This window comes from Macrotis lagotis, chromosome 7, assembly GCF_037893015.1.
Source record: "Macrotis lagotis isolate mMagLag1 chromosome 7, bilby.v1.9.chrom.fasta, whole genome shotgun sequence".
Classification (NCBI taxonomy): Eukaryota; Metazoa; Chordata; class Mammalia; order Peramelemorphia; family Peramelidae; genus Macrotis; species Macrotis lagotis.
The window spans coordinates 117,669,731-117,692,791 of record NC_133664.1 but is presented as its reverse complement, the minus strand read 5'-3'; the positions used below and the strand labels follow the sequence as shown (position 1 = coordinate 117,692,791).

The following is a 23,061-nucleotide window of genomic DNA, read 5'->3' as shown; positions in this document are numbered from 1 at the left end:
AGGGTTAAATGACTTCCCTTCCTCAAAATCTATGAACATTTATCCTCTGAGGGTTATCACCAGAGAATCTCAAAATGCAAAAGTCAATGAGATACTACAAGTAAAAATGAAGTTTGGGAGATGGGGTAGGTAAGTAGGGATAGACTATCCACCACTGGAAATCTCCCTGAAAAGGTTAAATTGATTCAATTTTTATTCACCCATCCCAGATCTTCTTGCTTTTGAGGGAGGAGAAGTCCAGGGTGGGGGATGAAGCACTTGTCATCTCAATCAACATAATCTTGTTCTATTTCTGGCTCTGTCACAGATTCACTACTCTTGCTGTTCCCTTCTTTGGGGCCCCAACCACCAGAAGGAAAATATTTTGCCACCAAATAAGACTCAGAAAATTCACTAGTTTCCCCTTTGGACAATAAGCAGTGTACATAAATGTATTATGTTCTTGAAAGTAGTTGCTAACATTAACAGGGGGTTGAGGGAGGAGGTGGGGTGGAAGAGTAGAAATCATGGCATCTCTGGGGGCTTATTGAAAAGCTAGATCTCAAAAACACCCAGCCTGCCCCTATTCCCACTCAACCAGAGAACCGCCAGTATAAGCCATTTCTGTTAGCAGCACCAAGGTACTGAAGAACAATATAGGGAAGACAACAGCCGCGTTGTTTCACTCCAAATCACGTTTCAATTTTACAACTAAAGACACTCTTCGGGGTTGCTGAGAGAGAGAGAGAGAGAGAGAGAGAGAGAGAGAGAGAGAGAGAGAGAGAGAGAGCGAGCAGAACATTTCAGAACAATGGTCAAACAGTGGCCCTTCTGCCTCCATATACAACCCCATCTAATGATCTCAGAGCACCTCACAGGAATGTGGGTACTTCTGCCACTGAGCAACTGCACAGAAAGCTGGTAGGGAAGCTATATAATGATAAGGATAGCAGGTAGATAGCAATTTATGATAAGATCCTCATGACCACTTCAGGAGATAACAACTATTATTATCTTCATTTTACAGATAAGGAAACTGAGTCTGAGAGATTCAGGGTCATACAACTTGCTTAGAGTCACACAGGTCCTAAATTCAAAGTCCAGCGCACCATCTAGCTGTCCCAGGATAATTCAGAGAAGAGTCAAAGGACCTGGGACTCATGTCTTTTGTCTGATACTTAATCAGTGTGGCCTTGAACAAATTACTAAACTTCATAGACCTCAGCTTCCTCTGAGGTCTTTTATGCTGTAACACAGAGACATGTAGTCTAAACCCCTCTTTTGACAGATTTGTGGGTGGAATTTCCAGTGTGGAAACTACCTCCAGTGGTGACTCACTTGCCAAGAGCTTGCATGACTAATCACTTATGGTCACTAAACTAACAGGTCTGCTGGACTCCAGGGCTAGACCACTCTCCATTTCGCAATGTTAATGTTTTTTAGGTTTTTGCAAGGCAATGGGATTAAGTGGCTTGCCCAAGGCCACACAGCTAGGTAATTATTAAGTGTCTGAGGTCTGATTTAAACTCAGGTACTCCTAACTCCAGGGCCTGTGCTCTATCCACTGTGCCACCTAGCCACCCGGTAATGCGAATTTTCAAAGACAATTACATGGAACAAATTCATGAGGCTAGATGCAGGGGGCTTAGTGAGTCATCCCACTCCTCTATTACAACACAGATACACCTCAGGGAGCTTCCTCTCTTCCTCGGATGCCTGGTGGTCTGGCCCATATGTCACCTGCCACTTCCCCACCATTCCTCCAAAGATCCTTTCACTCTGTCCCTTACAAAGTGATTTTTTCTCTTTGTGGACTCTGGACCCTGATTCAGTAAATCTAGGGAAACTGACCAGGGAATAAAAGAATAAAAGAATCAAATCACTATTTCACATCCTGCCCCCCACCCAGGTCTCTCTCTCTCTCTCTCTCTCTCTCTCTCTCTCTCTCTCTCTCTCTCTCCCTCTCCCTCCCTCCCTCCCTCCCTCCCTCCCTCTCTGCTTTCTTTGACTCTGGTCTTAAGTGGCAATTTTAACCTGAGGTGAGCCAAGTCTTGATTTCATGACCACATCCATCCTTACCACATGCCCACAGTTCTGTCATTAGAGGCTTCAAGGAACTCACTTGTAACCCCTCTGAAACCTCTGAAGTTTAAAAAACAACTTTTCATCACTTATTACATTTGTCTTTGAGGAAGTAACTTTCTGGTGATGAGCTTCTCCCAAGGTAACCAGCCTGATCATAGGATCATAGACTTGGAGCTACTTTACTCAAATCCAATTCATGGATTTGTCATGGCATCACCTCACTGATGTCATGGTCTTCAAGAATGAAGGACAAACATCATCATCAGACTTAAAGCTAGAAGTATTCAACCCATGTCATTTTACCAATATGACCCAGAAAGTTTAAATAATTTGCCCAGGGCCTACCCCTGGCAAGCAGCCAGGGCAGGATTCAAACCCAGGTCTTTCTAACCCCAAGATCAGTACTGTGTGATATAATATCCACTTCAGGACCCAATCCTTGAAGTCTCTGCAGTTCAATGGAATCTTCCAGAGCTTGTGCCCTGCTAGCACTATCTGTGAGAACCAAAGCTCCCCAATCAGAGTGGGACTCTAGTTGAAGATCATATACCCATAGTAAGGAAAAGTAAGAAGGATTTCTCTCAATTTACAGAGAGAGAAACTGAGACTTAGGTCAGACAAACTGAGAAAATCTCAACAGAATTCAAATAAAAACCTAAGTCTCCTTATTCCCCAGCCACTGGGGAGGGAAGCAAGGGAACAAATGCTCAGATTTATTCTGCAGAAGGGAAGTGGGACTAGAGAAGTTGCAGAAACATATCCAAGGAGCTCCATGCAGAGGGCACTATAACTTACATAAAATCTTTCCCATTACCCTGCAAATGTCACTGGCAATATGGCAGTCTTGTAGCCTTCCAGAAATGTTCCTTTTGCCATCTTTTCCTACAGATCCCTTAGCAAGAAGAATGAAACAGGATTCAAGCAGGAAAGCAAGATGCACAGTGCCCACAGACCCAGATTTCTCTTTGGGACAATAGAGGAGTCCTTGTTCCCAATCCCCCATCACCCACCCTGTTCCTACCTGCCCTGTTGTCCACATATCCCCATATTTCTATAGTTAGGGTATTTTGTTCTTGCTTTAAAAAAAAATAAAACCAACCATTTGTGGCAGAAATGAAGTGGCAATTTCCTTGCATGGCAAGGAATCAATACAGGCTGTTGTCAGGGTTTTTCCTTTGAAAAGGGTGGCTGCGACTTCTCCAAAGTCAAGAATGACAGAGCTCTCGTGCTTGACTTACAACTGCTTCATCTTGGCGAAATATTTTTAATTTAAAACCCACTGCAGTTGGGTTCAAACTCAGCTGGGACTTGATTTACTGCTAATTCATTTCTCCGATTCCTATAATTCTAAACTCAGTCACCAAACAGTTTAATGCTGATAGAATCACCAGTGCGATGCTTTATGAATGGGCACCAGGGGAATTTTGTTAGTAAGTGAGTGTTAGCAACTGTTATTCACTTTGGAAAGGAGTAACATTCTCTGGCACAGCCAGGCAGCCAGATCCGTATTGGGGAGTACTGCACTAACAGACGGTGTCTCTAGGTGATCACAACCTAAATAACTCAGGGCTTGAACCCTCCCCCTACCCACAATTCTCTCAAACATTTATCACCTAAACAGAATGAATATTCAAAGATAGAAAATGTTTCCTATGGGAAATCTGAAACTTCAATCTCCAGTTTGCCACCAGATCAGGGACACCATTGGGTCTTCCAGTCAATGAAAACAACTAATAGAATATTTAAGTCTCAATCCAGGTTGGCAGATGCTCCCTCAGTAAAACATTGATTGTGGTGAACCAGGATTTAGAGGGATGCATCTAAACAGCTGAAGCTTTTTTCATCAGTTCCAAATATTTATTTTACCATTTAGTTTGATGCCTCTGATTCAATAACTGCAACCGAAACAAATGTCGCAAGGAAATGTCATTATACTCAACATTCCACAAACATCCATCTTCATTCATTACTTCCATTGGAAAAATGGAAACATTTGCAAGAAACTGTTTGGACTGATAAGACTGCCAATTCACTTTCTGAAGATAGTTCCACTAGAAAAACCATAGCAGCTCCGGGCAACATTTCACATCAACTTTATGTGAAGGAAGGTAGACCATTCATGAGCAAATGTCAAGGAAAAGTGCCTCTGGAATTTAAGCATGGGATAGGGAAGTGAGGAATCAGGCAGAAAATGTGGCTCTTTGGGAGATTTTCTTTTCTTTCATGCCCTAAACTCAAACTAATTCAAAATCTAGTTAGTTATTCATTCTGAAGTCATCTTTCTGGCTCAAATCCAGTTTCAGGCTTACTAGCTGTGTGACCCTGGGCAATTCACTTAATCCTGTTTGCCTCAGTTTCCTCATCTGTAAAATGAACTGGAGAAAGAAAAGGCAAATTATTTCAGTATCTTTGCCAAGCAAACTACTAATGGAGTCACGAAGAGTCAGACACAACTGAAAAATGACTGAACAACATCCATCTTTGGCCTTACCTCTACCTGAGGATACAACTGCTGGTTACAAATGTTCTCAGAAAACTCAATTACAGAAACCACTATGTTAATGGATCGCCACAGCCAAGCCAGCCTGGAAGTCATCATCATCAAATTATATTGATAGGGTGCCCATTTGTGCACAGGACTATAATTTACTTGGCTCAAACCAATGTCTCACAAGCAGGCAGGATAGCATAGTATGAGGCAGTTCTTACCAATGTCTCTACCAGAAAGAATTTTTTATAAATGTAGTCCAACCTCATTAGGTTTTTACAGATTTGGAAACACAATGTCAGGAGTTGTCCAAGATCATAGCTGGAACTCAAGTCATCTAAGTATTAATCTGGTGTTGTTCCATCACCCTATGATATTTATTTTGTCTTGGGATTGAGGGAAATATATGTTAATTTTGGTTTTGCTCTTGTTTTTGTTGTGGACTTGTGATGTCATCAGTGTGGAAAACTACTGGCATAGGAATTCTGTCTAGATTACACTTCAGTTTTTCTGTGACACTGAGTCTTAAAGAGTTGCCTTGGGGCATTCAGAGGCTTAGTCACAGCTATTATATGTCAAAAGGCAGAACATGAACCCAAGTTTTTCTGACTCTAAGACTAGGTCTCTTTCCACTATACCAAATCATTTCCTCAATATTTGGGTGGGAGGCAATTGAATTTAAATGACTTGCCCAGGATTACATAGCTAGTAAATTCTGAGGTTGGATTTGAACTTCTGGTCCTTCTGCCTCCAGGACAAGTGTTCTATTCTCTATGCCATCCAACCTCTTCAGAATGGCAATTTTAAAAATAAAAAATAATCAAATAAATATGCATCCAATGAAAAATAAATGTATGTACATGTCAAATTTCATAAATATTCATTTAAGGAAAATTGAGTTAAATAGATGGAAAGAAGAAAGGGAGAGCTATAGGATGAGACAGTGACCTTGACATGAATGAGAAAGAGACCAAATCAGAAGACAACATTTCCAGAGAACCAACACAGAGACTGTGACCCTGGGCAAGTCACCTGTACTTCTTTCTGTGACTCATTTTTCTCATTTATAAAATTAGGATAATAAGACAAATTATCTCACAAAGTCATTGTGAAAAAAGCATTTTTTAAAAAAAAGTATCATATAGTACATCTATGTTTAGCATGGTTATAAACATAGAGCCTGTATTAGATTACTTTCTGTCATGGGGAAGGGGAGGGAAGGGAGGGAAGAAGAGAAATGTAAAACCCAAAATCCTGCAAAAAAAATTATTGGTAAAAAAAAATACCATTGCATGTAGTTAGAAAAAAACAAATAATAGATAATAGAGTAGATAGAACCCTGGCTCTGGAATCAGGGCTTCAAACACTTAATACTTAGCTGTGTGACCCTGGGCAAATCACATAACCCCATTGCCTTGCAAAAATCAAAAACAAACAAACAAAAATTATTTGTTGGAGAGGAAGCTTATTAAAACCATCTAATCTAACCCTTTAATTTTTACAGATGAGGAAACTGAGGCCCACAGATTTTAAGTGACTTGTCCTGAGGTAGTATAGATCCTATGTGACAGAAAAGGTGTCCAAACCCAGTCATCTAACTCCATATTCACGTCTCAGGATTATATGGATAAATCCTATTGCAGTCATTTTTTTTTTCAAAGGGCCAGTATTTGGAATTTCATTTTGTGGTCATCCCAAAATTAGAAGAGAGAAAAACACCTAGTTCTATGACCATTGCTAAGAGATAAGAAGATTCTGAAGAGATTGGAGTTCCATTCATTTCAACAAATAATTACTTAGCTGAGTGGCATGGTGGATAGAGTAGTAGTCTTAGAATCAAGAATGGAGAAAAAATAAGGATTTATTAAGCACCTATTTCATGTACTGTGCTAAGCATTTTACCAATATCTCAGCCCTGAGTTTAAATTATTTTTTCCTTTTTTGGCGGGGGGGCAGAGTGGAATACTGAGTATACCTATCTTTCATAAGCACCCCATTGGGACAGAACTTAATGTGAATATGTAGCCCTATGAAGCTCAGAATTCCCCGACTCATCAGCCTCATCCTTCCCAGGAACAGGGATGACAGGTTCCAGAGCTCAAATTCTGCTTCAGAAACTAGCTTCCTGATCCTGAGCAAGTCAATTAACTAATTAACTGTCATCAGGAAAATCTAAATACAAATCCTGCCTCAGACATTTATTGACTATGTGACTCTGGACAAGTCACTTAACCTCCCCCCCCTCAGTTTCTTTATCTGTATAATGGGGAAAATAATAGCATCTACCTCTCAAATTCAAATCAAAATTTAAATATCTCATTCAACTTCATAAAGATCCAATGAGATAGCATTTGCAAAGCACTTCACAAACCTTCAAATGAAATACAAATGCTAGTCATACTATGATTGTTTTTTAAACCAAACCTGTAAATTTATCATTTTACACAAATTGTAGAGCGGCAACTCCTACTAGCAATGCAAATAACTGTGCTGCAAGTTATAGTCTGAGTTCTAAGAAGTTAAGTGATTTACCCTGAATCATAAAGTCTTAGTCAGGGGGGAAACTTGAGGCAGCTTATTTATCCAATGGAGAAGGATCCAATGGCTAGGATAGGAGTCCAGAAGACATGAGTTCAAATCCTGCCTCAAACACCTCCTAGCTACAGGAAAATTAATCTCTCTGGTTTTCTGTTTCTTCATCTGTAAAAAGAGGAAGCTTAACTTAATAGCCGTTATAGTAAGGGACCCTTAGATCCCTATAAGAACTATGGACCTTTCATGTATAACTTGAGCCAATGTCTTTCTAATTTAGAGGCAGGTTCCCTATCCACTACACTACACTGTCTCTAGAATAGGAAATTGTGATAAGGATACATAAAGACAAAAATTAAACAATGTCTCCACTTGAGCTTCGAGTGGGAAGCACAACAGAAACTAGGAAGCACATAAGTAAGTAAATAGGAACTTGCTATAAAGTAATGCAGAGTAATGTCAAGAGTATAGTAATAAGTGCTAAAACCAAGAATCTCCTCTAGGAGTTCAGTGGTTTGACCTTGGGAATAAGGTAACAAATATTTGTTGTTTGCCAGGCACTACTAATACTTTACAAAAATGATCTCATTTGATCCTCACAATAACCCTGGGAGACAGTCACTATAATTATCACCATTTTGCAGATGAAGAAATTGAGGCTAAGAGAAGTTGAGTTACTTGTCCAGAATCACACAGCTAATGAGTGTCCAAGGCAGGATTATAACTCAGCTTTTCCTGTGGCCAGATCAAGCACTCTATTCCCTATGCCACTAGAGATTCTAGGATAAGGAGGTAAAGGGGGGATATGATGAATGGGTATGGTATTTAAAATACTATCACTTAGTTATTACATCACTTACACAAATAGTCTTTTCTTAGACACACCAGAGCTCAACTATTGTCCTCAATGCAGAAGCCATTCATAATCATGAGTTGGACTACCTGGAAAAAGGAGCAAGAGAATAAAGAGAGAAAGGGAGAGAGATGAGACAGAGAGAGAGAGAGAGAGAGAGAGAGAGAGAGAGAGAGAGAGATGAGAGAGATGAGAGAGATGGAGAAAGACCACATCTTTGCAAGGTGGCATGGATTTCATTCCAGTTTATTCTAAAATCTAAGATTAGTTGCACATCCTATTCATCCACACCTACCTCCCAAAAGGAAGACACCCCCCACCACCAATGTTCTGTTTCCAATCCTTGCCCCTGACCTTTGAACCACAGCTCACAAATGCTTCATTCCTCTTCTAGTTACAGAAACCAGAAGAAGCCCTCGGACATCACTCTCTCTCTCTCTCTACCAGTCTGAAATGAGGCAATTGAGTGTATTAAAAGAGAAGTGAACAGTGCACAGGGATCACAGAAGCCTTTACATGGCTGGTTTCTTTTCCTAGATTTCTAATGGTTTCTCCCCATACACTTCCTTTGATTCAAACTTTCAGAGGGAGCATGGGATTGATTCTGCTAAGGCAGTTCCATACACTGTCTGCTGAAGAATATCCTCTTAGCAAGTGATCTGTTTTGTGTCAGAGGGGACAAAACATGCCCAAATCCAATTTGCTGTATCCAAGGACAAGGCTTCATAGAGAGGGTGGGGGAAGTTTCCCAGTCCAGAGGGCAAACAGGAAAGTGTCTGCAAGCTTGCAAACACCTGTTAACTGTTAGGCTTCTCAGGGTCCTCTCTTCTGTGGGGATTTAATCCTAGCCTGCCTTTCATCTTGCCAGCAGCTGCTGGGCCAGCAATGGGAGGATGAAGAAACTCCAAGTATACCATATGATTCCCTTTCCATAAAAGTAAAAGTTGTGTGTGTGTGTGTGTGTGTTTGTGTGTGTGTGTGTTTGTGTGTTTAATCACTGGCTCACTTTATAACTTCTGGGGGGAAATCAATATATTTCTCTAGAATCAGTTTCTTTATCTGTAAAATGGGGAAAATAATAACATCTACCTCTCAAATTCAAAGGAAAATCTCATCTATCTAAAAGAACCAGGAGGAATTCAGAAGCCATCGAGTTCTTATCAGAAAACTATGACCTGCTGCCTGTTTTTATATTCCCCTGAGTTAAAAAAATGTTTTTTAAAAACTTTTTTAATACAATAAAACTTTATTTAAAAATGTAAAAGCCATTCTCAGTTGGAAGCCCATACAAAAGCTGCAGACTGTAATTTGCCGATTCTTGATCTAATCTAACCTTTTTTATTTCATAGTTAAGAAAGATTAAGTGAGATTAAGAGATTAACTGAGTTGCCCAGGTCTTTTGAATATAGAATTCATATCTTTCCATTATATGACATTTCCTGGAGAATGTCCATACTTTCTTTTGTCTTTTTCATGTATAAATTTTTTTGCATTAATAGTGATGTGTCAGACCTGACCACTAGACAATAAATGCCATGAGGTCTTATACAAACTTTGTCTCTCTCAGTGTAATGTACAGTGCTCTGCACCCAGCTGGTACTAAAAAAAATTCATTGCTTTAATTTAAATACATAGGTGAGCTGAATATCTTTTTCTGAAAGGGGAAAAAAATAAAAATAATCCAGAGATAGCTATGCAGGACTGATTGCTAGAATAATTGGGTCAGAGAGACATGAAGTCATCTAGTTCATCCATCTGCCTCTGGGCAAGACTAGACACAACCAATCTCAATCACTTGACTATATATTCTCAAGATTCTAAGCGAAGGGCTCCCACAGGGCTCCCCAGGTACTTGTCCTAACATCCTCAGAATCAGCAAGTCAATCCATTCAGTCCCAGTTCTTGATGCTAGCTCTACAGAATCACACACCCAAAACCCAATGCAGAGACTGTAGCTAGCTCCCAACAGGTCTAAGCTAGCCAAAGTCAAAAGGTCAGTTTCTAAACGGGGAGGTATCACAACTCTGCCACCCAAATACGTCCTCACTCAGATTCCAGAATCAGGAACCCTAGAACAAAGTTGACTAACAGTATTTGAGCAGATGCTAGGAGGAGCAAAGAAACATAAGCCTTCTGGATTTCAAAGCAGAAGTGGATCCTTCACTCAAAATCTGCCCCCCCCCCCACCAACAAAGGGAATGTCAAATAAGTGATAGCAGTTGTCAGAGATAACTCTGTTCAATCCACTATCTATAAGTAAGGTATGGGTACAGTCTTGTGTGAATTTACATCCAAGAAAAAGTGTAGAGTGAAAAGTGGATTAGAGTTAAACCAAGAGTCAAGCTGTCTTTCCCCACATTGGATTCTTTCCATTATTATGGTTCTTCTTAATTTCCTACTACTGTTTTTAATCAATCAAAGGGCAACTCATACAGCAAACAACAATCTTGATGCTGCCCCTTACTACCTCTATGGTCTCATTTTCATCCTCTGTAAATTAAAAGGATTAGATTAAATGACTCCTATTTTCTTAAAAAAGTGAATAGGGTTCCTTTCAACTTTAAAATCTTGTGTTTCAATGCATGTTTCCACTTTGCATGCAGGAAAACTGAGTCTAGGAAAATAGACTGATTTTTTTCCCAGAAGTTATAAAGCAAGCCAGTGATTAAACACACACACACACACACACACACACACACACACACACACACACACACACACACACACACACACACACACACACACACACCAACCAGGACCAAAGATTCAATGAAATTATGAAATTAGAGCAGAAAGGAACCAGAAATATTATTTAAGCCAATTCCATCAGTTTTAAAGAAGATGAATTCAGAGAAGTTGAGACTCACCCATGTCCCTTAAATAAGGGCTCAAATTCCAAGACAACCAGTGCTCTTTCCCTAAACCAATCAATACCCTCAGGAGCAGCCTCTTTCCTGAATTGATCTTCCTGTTTATAAGAAGAGCATATCACAGAATTTTCACAAAACTAGGGAAAGATCAGTTTATCATTTCAGATATTTACTGTTCATCTTTCTATAAGGGGAATCCAAGACTAACATCTCATGAGTAAAGGACACCCTTCATCTTTAATGCACTGACTTTCATTCATTCATTTAATAAGCATTTGTTAAAGGCCTACCTAATATGTAGCAGACTCAAGGAATTTTAGACTCAGTCTACTGAGTGAAAACAACATACATACAGATAAAAATAAATATAAAATATATGCTGAGTAAATGTAAAGTAATTTTAAAAAACACTTATGGGGGAAGAGCTAGGCAGGGAAATAGAGAGGGTCTCATGTAGAAGGTGTCACTTGTGTTAAGGTTTGGAGGAAGGTAGGGATTATGAGAAGCAGAGAGGAGGAGAGAAAACACTCCAGGCAAGGGGGAGAAATAGGGATAAATATGTGGAGGAGGGGAATAAAATCTCTTTGAAACAGAGAGAACTGGAAAGGGAATCATGTGCTATCATGAGGAGGGATAGGCCAGAGTCTGACTGTTAAAGGTCTTTAAATGCCAAGGTGACTAGGGTGAATAGAGAACTGGACTCAGAATCAGGAAGACTTAGGTATCAAACTTAGCCTCAAACTCTTATTAGCTGTGTGACCTTGAGTAAGTCACTTAACCACTACCTCCCTCAGTTTCCTCAATTATAAAACAGAGGTAATAATAGTTTCTACCTCCCAGGATTGTGGTGAACATAAAATGAGCTCATATTTGTAATGTGCTTGGCCAATAAGTTTAAGAATGCTTATTTCCTTCCCTTTCAAGGTCTCAATCTGAAACTGAATCTGGTACCCAGAAAATCTTGATTCCTTGCTAAACAAGCAATCCCAAGAGAATAAAAGTTCCTTGGTGAGGTGGGGGTAGGGGTGGGCTTGTCTTTTGCCTGGATTCTCAGAACCCAGGCCTGTGGTTGGCACATAATAGACATTTAAGAATGTTTATTAGATTGAATTGAATTGAATATCTATCAAGCAGAGGGGCCAAGCTTCAGGTCCACAGAAGGAGGTCATGGCTCTCTGAGTCATGATGCTGGCCTTATTTACTTTTTTTTTAAAGTCAATCTATTTTTGCCTAGCAGCATGGTTTGCTTCAGTCTCACTGCTGACTAGCTTTATGCTTCAACTTTAATGTTATAGACTTGACAGAGGGGAAAATGGGGGTGGGGGAGAGGGAGAAGAAAGAGGATGGGGTGGAGAGGCTATGGAAGTGGAGGTGGTATTTCACTCCTTATTAATAGCCAGTGTCTGCAATGGCTCTGAATGGACTAAGCAGTGCTCATCAGAGCCTATAGGGCAATTACCCTAATCATGTGGATCTCCTAAACAGCCGCTTGATTTATTAGCCAGACGTCTTTTTAAAATGCCGCTCTTAAATATAAATAACACTTAATCATCCAGCTGTCGTTAAGTTCATGTTATATTGATTTCTTGGAGTGCCACAAATTTGAGGGCCAATGGGCAGGCAGATGTGTGCAAAAAGCCAGGAGGTAGATTAGTCAAAGGTGGAAGTTAGGCAGGTGCTTATGTAGAAGGGGAAAAGGAAAGTCTTGTACAATGGTCTTGGAGTCTGGTTCAATTTTCACATCAAAGGATTGGCACTTTTGTTTCCCTGTGCAGACACAGTCCATGTTTATAAAATATAGTTTTTCCTTTATCATCATAACTGTCACTATCCTCCTCATCCTCCTGAAATCTTGTATTTTCTAAAGCTATTATATACATCATTTAATTTAATCCTCATATTACATACTCTATGAGGTAGGCAAGGCTGGTATTATTAAGCCCATTTGACAGATGGGGAAACTGAGGCCCAGGGAAGAAAAAGATTTGTCCTACTTCACATGTCCAATAAGTGACAGAGCTGGGACTCAAACCCAGGTCTTCTGGCTCCTAGTCCATTACTATGTTTATTCCATTTTTTTTAAAAAGCCCATTAGATTGTACACACCTTGAGGGCAAGGACTGCCTTTTGCCTCTTCTTGAATCCTTAGCACTTAGCAATGTCTGGCACATATTAGACACTCAATAAATGCATACTGACTGACTGTAACAACCCTATCAGGCAGTCTCTTATAATACCTCTGCTCCATCACCATCATATGCCTCATTTAAATGACCATGGGGAGAATAGGACCAAGAGACATATTTTTTTAGAACCTCTCTCTTCCCCAGTCACACAGAGATTACAACTACACATCTAGGTTTGTCCCAGCTCACTGACACCCCCAAGGACAGCAGTTCCCAAAAGGTCCTTACTCTAATCCCAAACAACACTCATTGCGGTTAAAATAATAGGTGAGACAGAGTGTAGCAGGCAATCCATAGGCTCTGCTATTCAGATTTCACTGTCTGCAGAGAGGAGCAGCAGTGAGCAGTAGGAGGAGGGGGAGATGGAGCAAAGAAAAAAGGAAATAAGTTAACTGTCTCCTAGTCTTCCAAAAAATATTTGCCAAACATCATTGTACATCCAAGACAAAGTCCTATGAAAGTGGGAAAAAGCCTCCAAAAAGGAGGATGGATAGTTCCTCTGGAAGTCCAAGGGCAGCTAGCTTTCCAACACCAACCCAAGAAAGCTTGTAACATATAAGGCATTCTAGGTCTGCCATACATACTCAATTCCTTCATGGCTGGAATTTTTTCTAGCACAGTTACCTACAAAATGATTAAGACCCCCGAGAAATTAAAGAGAAAGAAGCCGGGGGAGATGAGGAGTTGTGGCATGTTCTAAGAGTGGGCAAGAGAATCAGGAAAATTAGATCCATTGCACAGAGATTTTGTATAGATACTAATCAATGCTCGATTTGTACTAGAACAGACATAGTAACTATGTCTGTTGCTTGGTGGGGAAAATATAGGGATATTTGAATCTAGAAGCTTAGCATAACCACTCCTTGCTTTGAATGAAAATGACATCGAAAGCAATCTAAATTCTCCTTTTGTGCAAATACATGAAGCAGAAGAAATGGGGGGGGAGTATTAAAGGAAAACGGGGCTGAAAGGATGCTAAGAATGGAGCAGGGATCTAGGATCCAAGATCTACAAACATTTGGGAGCCTTGTCCCTAGAACCCTTTACCCTAAGTAAGGTCTTATGAGGGAATATTTGTTTACCTGGGAGGCATCCCACTGTTGCCATAGTACAATATTTCTATAAAAAAATCCATGTGCTGCCGAGTGTTTGAATCAATTGTCCCTATCTACATAATTTGAGGGCATAAATTCAGGTTCCTGTTGCAACACAGAAAAGAGACTTATTCCTAGCATTATTGTCAGACAATGTTGTACAAGCGGACATATACAGCCAGGTTCTGAGGGTATGTGTGGGGAGGGAAGTGGGAGGGGGTTGGATGTGTGCAGATCTACACCATTCTGAAAAGAAAAATCATATTTCCCCCCCACTGGGCTCTTTTCATTGTGGTGGTTCTTCTTTATTTCCTTCTACCCTTTTCAATCAATCAGGGTAGCTTACACAGAACAAGAGAATACAATCCTCCTCCCAGGGTACCAGCTCTACCTCCCCCTATTCTAGTCAGAGACTTAGGAACTGAAAAAGTTTGAAAATGCCAGAAAAGGAGATTGACTGAGAAAGAATACTATTTTCCATGTCTGTCTTCAAGGATTTGCAGAAATTATCCCCTGGAAACTCCACCCAACCATGACCTTTTCTTGTTTGGGGGGTGTCTTTTTTTTTCTTTTGATTTTATTTGCTAGTAGACATACATCAGACTTTTCTCCTGCTAGTTTAGAAAGCTTCCCTCCCACCCACCCCCAAAAGCATGACCCTATAACAGACGGTGCACACTTATTCTCTTCTTCGCCAGATTTCCCAGTCCACTAACTTAATAAAGGATAAATCTAAGTCTGACTCCATAAGCAGATTTATTGACATCTATCTGTACTATATTGTCAGGCAACCCAAGCTAAATCATTTTGGTTCTAGATCATCCATCATTCCTGATCAAACTTTTGATTCCCAGTCTGAGTTGCTCTTTGAATGGAGAATTGGTGAGGCTGAAAAGACCCTTCTGGAGCATCCTATTTAGGAAAAGTTGAGAAAATGAGAAGCATATGGTTACCCAACCAAGGAGGGGAGGAAGAGCTTTTGGAAGAATGAGAAAGTCACCTTAAAGGCTTGTAGGGACTCTGGTGCCTCTTTAGAGATTTCCCAAAGGCAAGATCAGTTAGGCTGTGGGAGATTGTATCTAAACCAAGATAGCCTCTTTCTTAAAGGACAGTTGCCACCTGAATGGTGGTGAGATGGTAATTGTGTAAAAGTGGTGAGTGGTTTCCAGCACTCCAACCCCGTGCCAACTCCCCCCAAAGGAATACCTCAACTACACACCTCTAAAGGAATGTGATGGGTTCAAACGGGGTGAATTGGGGAGGGAAGACATCAGGCTGAGACCCATTTGTCCCATACTATACGGCAAAAAGGGAAGGCAAGGGAGAGCTCAGGCAAGTATCCCTTATTCAGTTTTCCTCAATCCTGTCTGAAGCTCCCCCCAATGACTATGGCTGTAAATTGGCGAATCCCAGAGGGTCCACGTTGTCCCTGGACGAGCCAATATAGCAGTCCCTCAGGGGAAGCATTCCTTAAGCCCCCCAAAGATTGAACTCTTTCATTTCCAGAGAAGCAGCGCTGTGCTTTGGCTCAGAGAGGCACCGGCGCTGCCTTTTACTGGGGAAAAAACGTTCTGTCTTCCAGAGCATAATCATTTATTTCCCCCAAATTATAATAATAATTAAAATCCCAGAGTGCTCCAAAGGAAAGCCGAACAGCGATTGCACAGGGAGGATCTCAGAAGATCTCTGATCAGGTTCCAACCCCACTTCCCCCCCACACACACCCCACTACCCTAGCCCTCTCCCCCTTTAAAAAAAACAGGTACACTCAAAAAGGCTGGGAACTCAGAAATACTCCCTCAGCTGCTACGGGGAAGAGGGAAATGTATTCTTAAAATAATTTTTCCAAAAGGATGGGGGGGGAGCAACACCATTAAAGTCGTGCTTTGGAGAAGTGGGGAGGTAGGGAGAGAGAAAGGGGGAAGAAATACCTATTCTCATGGCTCCGCACCTGAGCAGGTCTCCAGGTGGAAAGTGTGTGTGTGGGGTGTGTGTGTGTGTGTGTGTGTGTGTGGTGCGCACGACTGGTTTGAGGGGTGAGTGGGGGGATCACCAGGACCCGGGGACGTTTCCGCCCAGACGCCTCCCTTCTCCCACTTCCTCTCCTCTCCATCTCTGCGCTAGCCTCCCGGAGCCCGAGGATGCGGCCGGCCGGACCGCTAGACGGCTGGGGAAGGCAGCCGGGGCCTGGCGGCCGCTCGGTCCTCGCCTCCTCCTCCTCCCCCGCCAGGGACCCGCACGCACGCAGCTCGGCCGCTTACCTGGGACTGCCGCTTTTCCCTCCTTCAGCGGGAGCGCCGCATTGACACTGCAGATGGTGCCTCTGCCTCTCTCTCTCTCTCTCTCTCTCTCTCTCTCTCTCTCTCTCTCTCTCTCGGTCTCTTCCTCTGTGTGTGCGTGTGTCTAGGTCTCTGTTCGCTCTTCAATTCCAAATCCCAAACAGAAACGCTCCAGGGATGCCAATGCCAAGGAAAGGGGGTTTGGAGAGGAGAAGAAGAAAGGCAGAATGCTGGCGAGCCCGGGGCTCCGGACGGGTCCTCTCGGAGAAATGTCCACGGAATGCCGAGGCGGCTCCAAGCAGCCCTCTTTGGTCCAGTGTCCCCCCACCCCCCCAAGCCTGGCAGCGGTGGCGGCTCTCGGCGGCCGCAGTGACGCGGGGGGGCTGCCCCCTGCGCCCCCACCCCACCCCCCCAGAGGGCTCGATGTCCTTGATGCCAGGCGGGCAGCGGCGGCGTCACCGAGCGCCGCCCATCGCCCAAGTCCGGCGGCTCCCCAGCCCCGGGGGCCCGGGCGGCCGGGCCGGGCGCGCTCTCCCCGGGCACTGCGGCTCCCCCCCGCCGGCCGGGGCTCCTGCCTCCGCGCCCCCCGCGCGGCCACCAGCCCCCCGGAGGCGGGCGTCAGCGGGTCCGGAGGGGCTCGGGGTCCGGCGGCTGCTCCCCGGGGAGCCCGGGGGTCCCCGCTGGCACCGCCGGGGCTGCTCCGGGCGCGGGTCCTGAGGGCGGCCCCCCCGGCCCCGCGGACGAGCCGGGAGGAAAGTTTTCGGGGGGCGGCGGGCCGGGCTGCGGGGGCCGGGCTGCGGGGGCCGGGCTGCGGGGGCCGGGCTGCGGGGCCCGGGCTGCGGGGGCCGGGCTGCGGGGGCCGGGCTGCGGGGGCCGGGCTGCGGCGGGCCGGGCTGCGGCGGGCTGGGCTGCCGCGGGCTCGGCCGCCGCCGCCGGGGCTCAGGGGCTGCCTGCTGCCGCCGCGGCTCGCCGCTGCTGTGCATTGAAGCCCGGCCAAGCGCTGCAAAAACTCCAGCTGCCTGGAGCTCCCCGGGTCCTCCTCTCCTCCCCCTCCCTCCCTGCCTGCCTCGCTCCCTCCCTCCCTGGCTCCCTCTCCTCCCCTCCCCGCAGCCCGCTCTCCCTCTCCCTCCCGGAGCTCTCGGGCTCCGAGTCTGCCGCTGACACCTAGCCTGCCAGAGAGCCGCCGGCAGAGGGGGCCGGGGGCTCCCCCAGACTCGCCGCCACCGAGAGACAGGCGAGCGCGGATCGACCCCCGCCCCGAAACCCACCCGCAGACACGGGCACGGAGGGCGTCAGCGCGGGGCGCCTTGAATGACGGAGGGAGCCGCGCGGGGGGCTCGCAGGATGGGCCACAGCCACCGGCAGCCCGACACCCACACACTGCTTGGGGGGCTCCCCGGACGGGCGGGCGCGCTGCCACCGTGCCCACCGTCCAGACAAGCTAGCCCCCTCAGCATGCCCTCCGGGGGGGGAGGGCAGACCCAGAACAGGGGCTGCTTTTGAACTTGGCAGCCTGGGCCAAGTGACTCTACTTCTCTTGGCCTCAGTTTCCTCTTCTGTTCAATGAAAGGAATGAATTTAGTAACGAAACGATACCACATTAACAAATCGAGGCAAGACCCCACACATACAACGCTGGGCCACAATTCCTGATGTATGTGTGTGTATATGCAGCTTTGTGTTGGGGTGACTCTTCAATTCCAAATTCAAACATGGAGGGGACACCATTAAAGTCGTGCTTTGGAAAAGTGGGAACGTAGGGAAAGAGAAAAGGGGAAGAAATACCTGTTCTCGAGGACAGGAAGGTCCCACAAAAGCCCTTATCTTGGGGAGTAGTTTAATAGCAATTTATTATTGGGAGAAAGAATGGAGGTGAACCAATAATGGCTTCCTAGCTCCAGAATTTCTTTCTCCTGAAAAATTCACATTCACACACAAACACAAACACAAACACAGATACATACACAGAGTTCCCAGTTCAACTCTCCAACTTCAAATGCTTCTATTCTCCACCCACTCCACCCCCCCCCAAAACCCAAAAATCTTGCTAAGGCTTCAAATATGACTCCTCCTAGAGATATGAACATTTTCACAGGGATCAAGACATTAGTAATTAGGTGGCATTTCTGGCAACCGAAAGGATAAAAGGGGAAGAGATAGTCCAGGAGGAAAAAGCATAAATATCCCATATTGGTTTTGCTGGACCTGCATACAAGGGCAAAAGGGGGACAGTGGGCTGTCTATCTGCTGAATCTTTGGATGTGCTTTGTCCTCTATGTGTACATACACTGGAAAGGGAGGAAAAAGAGGAAAAAAAGAGATAACTGAAAAGATAATACGGGAGTCATCATAAAAGCCCTTCCACTATCTAACCCTCCTTTCAACATATCACTCCCCAGAAAGCAGTGAGGACTTATCTTATTAGTTTACATTAATAAGCTCCGTCTGGCTCCTCTCTTCTCAGAAATCCTGCATCCCAGACCCAAGATAAAACAGACAAGACTGATATCCCTCTAATTCCTGAAATCCCTGCACCTCCACCATGACCATATGATTTAACCATATAAGACCAAATGAAACTGTGTCTCCTGAAAAGGTAGCGGTTTGTACCAGAGGAACCCCAGAACTGAGACTTCCATCAGACAGTATCTCCCTAAGTATCTTCTCCCCAACAGAAATTGCAAAAAACCACATAGGCCCATTCCCAGAGGTGACATCCCATGAAGACCTACTGAAAACCCTAATGGATTACTTAAGGGACATGGTTCAATAAAAGGGGAGGAAAAATAACCCTGGAAATGTCTGTTTGCCACTCTGCTCTCAATATCTGCCATAAAAATTCAGAGGAGGGGAGAAAATGAGGAAACATCTCTGTATTCATTCTCAGTCACAATAGTACATATTGTTTTAGTAGAACATGATTGTTTTTTTCTTGCAGAAAGTGTGAGTGTGTGTGTATGTGTGTAGATGGTGAGCCCCAGATTTACATTTTCTGATAGATGGATCGGGATTCAAAGACTTGGATTTTTTTTTGAGGTGGTGCATAAAATGTATTTATTATTCTTTATCTCCTGCCTGGTTTGCAATGTCGTTTGTTTTCATTCAGAGAAATGAACACCATGTGGTGCCTGAAGAGTAATAACAGAGCCAAATGACAAGGAAAGAATGAGGCAGAAATCTGAGAGATACAATGGGCAGGTGAGTAACCCCAGTAGATTACTCCTGTTGTTAATGGTGTAGTATCAGTGAATGTCTTTTCCTGACTTCCTCCCAGTTAATAACAAGTATGAGAGACTTCTAGATTTCAACTTATAAATGGGGAGATGATCGTGTCATTGTTAAGGGACAGAAAGGACTGAATTCACAGCAGGTGTGACTTGTGTTTAATTCTTTTTTTTTCTAAATCCTTAGAATGATCTAATGCCATTTCAGGTGATTTAGTCCAATTCTCTTGGTTAGCAGGGGAAGAAACTAAAGTCCATGGACTTGCCCAAGATAGAAAACAGGCTGGCCATATCAGAAGATGATAAGAGAGTGTGATATTAAGATGACAATGACAGTTTGTATTGGGGGATGATACTTATGGTGATAAAGATGATTCCAATGGATCTTTAAGAAAGATAGCCTCAGAGTAGTTAGAGGCATTGCTTAGCCTGCCTTTCCTCTATGAATAGAAGCATTTTTCTTTTTTTAAAAAAAGTTCCAAAAGCATCACATGGGTAATTTAAGAATTATTTCTTCACTGCAGGGTGATTTCTTCTGTCATCCTTTTGAAGACTGGGAGAGGGAGCGTCACTGGGAAACATAAATATTCTTTCCCCTACTAACCAAGATCAGACATCTGATCTAATGGTCAATATATTCCCTCTACAGAAGAGAAAAGTTGGAAATTTCCCCAAATCATTTTTTCCAGAATACTTATTTCTATGGGATTTTGTCGCCCAACTAATCATGAATTTTGAAGGTGATCTCTTTTCTCACAAGTTTAAATATTTTTATTTAAAATTTTTAACCAAATTCGGTCCCTCCCTTCTACTCCACCCCCTCGTTGAGACATAAGCAATCAAATAGAGGTACACTTGTTTAAACCATTTCCATATTAGTCATGAAGGTAGCCTTCCATTGCTCACTGATGGAGCCTTCCAAAGGTCAGTGAGGACTAGCATCCCCAACTTGTCTTCCACTTAGTTGCTAAAAAAAAAGAGAACTGCTATTTAAGGTGATAGAAGCCAGATTTGATTGTTCAATAAATCACTAGAGCCTGGAGGTCCTCTTTCAATGCCCCTCCTGCCACTCTGCCCCTGGTGCCAAGCATAGCCCCTTTTTAGGATGGGATTCTGTGACTTTGAGAGAAAAACCATCTGCAGTCAGTCTCTGAAAAACCGAAATTGTGGTGCCACCTGCAGGCAACCAGAAATCTCCGCATCTCTTGCAGACTCCAGCTGAACTTGGACCACGAGCAGAGGAGAGGCAGACGTCTTCCGCAGTGTGCGACTGCAGCCCCACGCTCCGGGTCACGAGCGTGCAGAAATACGAACATTTCTCAGCCCCTCTTGGTCCATGTCTCCGAGTTGGACCCGTAGCCTCCCTTCCTAGCATGACCCACTCCAGCATCTTCAAACTGCATCCTCCTCTAAAACGAGTTCATTCAATTTTCCATCCACTCCACGCTAGCAAACGACCCTGGTATCGGCAATTCAACCAACTAAAGGGAGACCGGCTTTCCTCCATTTATTTAAAAATTAAATTTGTGTCCAGCCACGCTAGGCTTGTTTAAAGTCTCTGAGGAGAGGACTAATAATACCTGAAAAAGGGAAGAACAGAGGGGGGGAAGAGAAGAGGGAGAAGGAGCTGAGCTTTGTTTCCTGATCACTCACTGCCTGATGCTGAAAAATAAAGATCCGTTTATCATTCTCATGTTATCAAAATGTATGAGGCTCAGCTACGAACATTCTTAGGTGTTACAACACAAAGGGATGTTGGCCATCTGGAAAGTGACTCAGAGAGGTTAGTGTGAACTGATGCCTGAAAGAAAAAAAAACAACCAAGATATCAATAATATTCAATTCAATATTCAATGAAATTTCATTTCACTGAAATGCAAATGAAAACAACCCTAAAATATGCAAAAAATCAGATTAAAAGCAGTTTTGGTTCCAGGAGACTGATTTTGAACTTCCCTCAACTCAGGACAGAAGTGGTAAACAGCAGGTACAGGATGTAATATTCAAAATCATTGTCAATCTAACAATTTTTGTTTGTTTTGCAAGACAATGAGGTTAAGTGACTTACCCAAGGTCACACAGCTAAGTAAGTATTTAGCGTCTGAGGCCCCATTTGAAATCCAAGACACCACTAAGCTTCCCTAATCTAAACATTTTAAGGTAATTTAGACTAGGGGGGCCTTGACTCATTGAAGGTTCCAACATGATACTTTACCCTAGTTGAATACTGGTTTTGCTTATTTGAAGTTAGCTGGGGTCTCACTTCCATGCATTCCATGAAGTTCTACAGAATGCTGAATAGGCAACTGGAATAGGAGTCAAGGATATTTGAGTTTGAGGCCTGCCTCAGAAACTTGCTTGGTGTGAGTATAGGCAAGTCACTTTATATGTTTGTTTGTTTTTGATGAATCTCTTTTAAAAAAAAAAATTCTGCCTCAGTTTCTTCAATTCTGAGGATTCTTGTGAGGAACAAATAAGACAATATTTGTAAACTTCATTGCAAACCTTAAAGCACCATACAACCGTCACTTAGCTAAACAGGAACATTAACCAGAAGTCTGAAGAGTATGTAGCACTGCCATTTCCAGACCATTAGTGGATGCTTGTCATCTGTTGGGCCTTCTCCTGAGTTGAATCAGCAGAGAAGGAGGAAGATGACTACCCTAGCAGCCTCTAGGGAGAAAACAAGATTTATGACGCACCTACACACAAATTATACTAATTGGTTTACTTACTTTAACTCATTTGAGTCTCAAACAACCCTAGGATATAGGGGTTATTATAATCATTCCCATTTTTTTAGTGAAGAAAACTGAGGCAAACAGAGATTATGGTTTGCCCAGATCACACAGTTAATGTGAACTCAGGTCTTTCTTACTCTAAGCCTAGCCTTCTATCCACTGTACTACCTAGAGACCTCTAGGCAAAATAGAATTTGGACCTCTGATGGGCTTAAACTCCCAAGATAATATTGAATAGAAATGAAAGGAACGTCTTGCACATGGATTAGATTCACTCTTGGGTGAATGATTTCAGGATAGATGATATGACTAAAGATGCTAATTATTGGAGCAGCTAAGGTGGTACAGTGGATAGAGCACCAGTCTTGGAGTTAGGAGGACCTGAGTTCAAATTCGACCTCAGACACTTAATAATTTCCTAGCTGTGTGGCCTTGGGCAAGCCACTTAACCTCATGGCCTTGCAGAAACCAAAAATAAAACAATAAAATATGGCTATTTGTTAAAGCTATCTGGAACTTCCAGGGGAAATACAATTTACCTGTGTGATGAGGCATCCCAAAAAGACTAATCTGATTTGGGGCTGCATTAAGAAACCTAGAGTAGTAAGATCAAAAAAAGAAGTGGAGTCATCATCATCTTCCATGGTCAGATTATACCTAGAATCTTGTACCCAGTTCTGGATGATATATTTAGAAGAAACAATGAAAGGTCAAATTCCAAAGAACCTCC

General features: G+C 43.2%; 1 protein-coding gene and 1 long non-coding RNA gene across 6 annotated transcripts in view; one reads left to right on the top strand and one right to left on the bottom strand.

Annotated features, from left to right (window-relative positions):
• Positions 1-16,725, bottom strand: part of PLXNA4 (plexin A4) — a 610,123-nt gene extending 593,398 nt beyond the window's left edge. For 2 of the 4 annotated variants that reach the window (XM_074193668.1, XM_074193667.1), the window contains exon 1: positions 16,349-16,725. The gene's annotated coding sequence lies outside the window, so the exon portion shown is untranslated. The remainder of the gene's footprint in view (positions 1-16,348) is intronic. The other 2 variants (XM_074193669.1, XM_074193671.1) reach the window with 1 other exon arrangement.
• A 557-nt stretch (positions 16,726-17,282) lies between these two features.
• On the top strand, positions 17,283-21,264 carry LOC141493805 (uncharacterized). Of its 2 annotated transcripts, XR_012470321.1 has the most exons (4): positions 17,283-18,962; positions 19,473-19,564; positions 20,115-20,330; positions 20,802-21,264. It is a non-coding gene; the product is annotated as an uncharacterized LOC141493805 (long non-coding RNA). The 2 variants fall into 2 exon arrangements; XR_012470322.1 differs by lacking the exon at positions 20,115-20,330.
• The last annotated feature ends 1,797 nt before the right edge of the window (positions 21,265-23,061 follow it).